At 37.1% G+C, this 3393-nt stretch overlaps 1 non-coding gene across 1 annotated transcript; it reads right to left on the bottom strand.

The window, feature by feature from the left end:
- Nucleotides 1-683: 683 nt before the first annotated feature.
- LOC128279945 (small nucleolar RNA R71) lies at nt 684-790 on the bottom strand. The gene has a single exon (XR_008270129.1). It is a non-coding gene; the product is annotated as a small nucleolar RNA R71 (small nucleolar RNA).
- Between the last annotated feature and the right edge of the window lie 2603 nt (nt 791-3393).

A 3393-nucleotide genomic window follows, 5' to 3' on the forward strand; every position in this document is an offset into this window, starting at 1 on the left:
GAAACATGTTTCCTTTGCCCATCACTCTTGTCATGGCCGGCCACTAGGCTTATATTTAGGGAAATTTGACATGCAAATCCCTTATTTTCACAACATGCATTATTAGGCCACTTTGCATTTGCCTAGCACATTTCTAAATTTTCTCATATAAGTCCTACTAACTGAATTCACATGCAATCGACTAAATCGAAGTTCGAAACTTTCACACATCCATATTTACACATTTTAGACAATAAATACCATGTTCAAACAATTTGGTGACTTGGTTTAGCGGTCCCGAAACCGCTTTCCGACTAGGATCACTTTAGGGCTGTCACAGTGTCATTCGAGAATATGTCATTCCTCTATTCAATGAGCTCAATCCGAGTATTAGGAGACTCGAAATCATGGCACAATAGTTCGAGCTGAAGCCTGTCATGTTCCCAATGTTGTAAAATATGGGTCAATTGAGTGGGATTCCTACTGAAGATCCACATCTTCATATTTGACTATTCATGGAAGTTAGTGACTCATTTAAACTAGTCGAGGTGGCTGAGGACACCTTGAGATTGAGATTATTTCCATATTCCTTAAGAGATAGAGCACGAGCATGGTTGAACTCCTTACCGTCTAGTTTCATAACTACATGGCAAGTGTTGGTTGAATGTTTCTTAATCAAATACTTTCCTCCTTCCTTGACCGCCAAGATCCAAAATGAAATCACTTCATTTCTGCAACTTGATGAAGAATCTTTATATGACGCATGGGAGTGGTTCAAGGAGTTATTACAAAAGAAATCTCATCATGGCATTCCTTACTGCATTCAAATAGAGACTTTCTATATTGGTCTCAACATTCATACTAGAATGATGGTGGACACTTCAGCAAATGGAGTCCTTCTTTCTAAGTCTTATAATGATGCTTACGAGATTATTGAAAGAATTTCCAGCAATAACTATCAGTGGCCAACTAATCGAGCAGCCTCAAAAAGACGAGTAGCAGGTGTACATGAAGCAGACACACTTGCTTCTTCGGCAGCCCAGGTATCCTCTATGTCTTCTATGCTTAAGAACATAATTGTTAATGGTTTCAATAGTAACCTGATAGGTCAACAGCTGAACCAATTTGAGAATATTTCTTGTGAATACTATGGAGATGGCCATTTATTTGAAAATTGGTCATCGAATTCAGAGTCAAAATATTACATGGGAAATCAGAATTGGAATGGTCTGTAATCAAATTCTTACAACTCTTTATGCCAGAATCATGTAATTTCACCGTGGAGTAATCAATGGGCGGACCATAGTGACTCTTCTATGCTATTTTGACCAAATTATATGGTAAGATATTCTCAACAAGTGCAAAAACCCCCACCAACTGAATCTTTAAGTAATCTTGAGAATCTTCTGAAGGCATACACAGAGAAGAATGATGAACTAATCCAAAGCCAAGAACAACATTGAAGAATTTAGGAAACTAAGTGGGATAGTTAGCCAATGAGCTCAGAAGCAGCCCCCAAGGTATTTGGCCAAGCGACACAGAAAATCCAAGAATTTTGGGCAAAGAACATTACAATGCAGTCACTCTGCCAAATGGAAAGACATTGGAGCCCAAGGTGATTGAGGTTCAAGATGAGCCTGTTGTCGCTCAAGACAAAAAAGGAATTTTACCTGAGTGTTGAAGCTTCTGTTACACAGAAGTTAGATTCGGTGATCCTTGATGAGGTAAATTTTAAACCAGTTAGTTTTGATTATCTAACACCCTTGTCGGATGTAGAAAAATTTCCACAAAAAAGTTGTCCGATTAATGCTAAGATTCCACCACTGCCATATCCTCAATGATTCTAGAAGAAGCAAAAGGATACTCAGTTGAAAGAAATCTTTGATGACGAGGTGACTTTTAATAACTTCGATGCTGCTAATCCCCAGATATAATTGAAGACTGCTCTGTTAATTCCAAGATGGAATCGCTGGCTTCTACAGAATTGGAGCTCAATTCTTTAGATGATCTGTTAGAACATATTCTACTTGAGGATTCGCCAAGTGATGATGAAGACAATGAATGTTTGGCTTGTTCAGGGCTAATTCGAAGGAATTCACTCAAGAAGTTCCACTCAAGTCATTAGAATTATCATCTCAGGAGTATACGGAACCAAAGTCATTGATTAAAGAGCCAGTTGAACTGGAACTGAAGGTTTTGTCTCCTCATTTGAAATATGACTATTTGGGTATATCTTCGACTTTACCTATCATTATTTCAGTTGAGTTCACCAAAGATCAAGAAGAAGAGGCACTTGTGATTTTGGAAAGGCACAAAAAAGGTACTGGATGGATTATTTCACATATTTGAGTCACGGGTTGGAGAATTTGTAGGATTTACAGAAAGTTAAACAAAGCCACCAGGAAAGATCATTTCAGGTTTTTTTTCCCTAATAGGATGTTAGATAGAATTGATAGGAAAGAATATGATTTCTTCCTAGAGAGTTATGGTTGGTATGACAAATGGCTTTGACACCACCATGGTCAATGATGATCCTTAATAAAATGGAGGGAGTTCTCTTCATTTTCTCTATTGTTATTTTATATTTTTATTTTTTTCCTCATTTGAATAAAATGGTAGACTTAGATAAAATTTTTTTTGGTTCACTACAATAATTAAAACTCTTTCTAGGATATTGGGACTTAAGCGGGACCATTTGTGACCTCTGCAACCTTTCTTGGGAGTTTAATTTAATGTAATTTTTTGAAAAATATTTTTCTAAGTAGCCCAAAGAATTTAAGCATTTGTTTTGTTAAATAAAAGGTCAACTTTTAACCCAAGCACTGATTTCTTTGAGTTTTTTTTTTTTAGTTTACTTTTAGTATAGGAGTTTAAGATCCAAAAAGGTGTTGCCATTGGGCTTAAGACATTGCTAGGAAGGGAAATATTCAACCATTTTCCGCACAAACCTATAGCCTTTACCTTGCTTCACCGCCACTCCATAGTAGCCCAATAGTGCATCTCATTTAACCCCTTAATGTCACAGCCCTTAACTTCCTGAATCACCACCCCGAACACCATCATTTGAAGTCACCAACTACTGCACCTAAACTATCCTTAAAACCGCCACCCTCTTCAACTCTAAACCTTACCATCAACTACTCAACACCTGCTCAAAACTGAAACCACCCTTAACATATTTTCTAAGTCTGACACCGAGAGTCCCTTCATCTAGCACCACTTCCCGAAGTGAACGGTTTGATATAATAGCTATTCTACAACAAATGAAGTTGTAGCAAGAAGCTTACTGGAGACACTCAAAAATACGGGATGACTCAATCAGAGATACATTTAAAAATTATATATTTTGTAACCTATTTGTTTTTGTTCTTGAATTTCTAGACTTTATACTCAAGCCATGGACTCCAATGTTGA

This window comes from Gossypium arboreum, chromosome 8, assembly GCF_025698485.1.
Source record: "Gossypium arboreum isolate Shixiya-1 chromosome 8, ASM2569848v2, whole genome shotgun sequence".
NCBI classification, from domain to species: Eukaryota; Viridiplantae; Streptophyta; class Magnoliopsida; order Malvales; family Malvaceae; genus Gossypium; species Gossypium arboreum.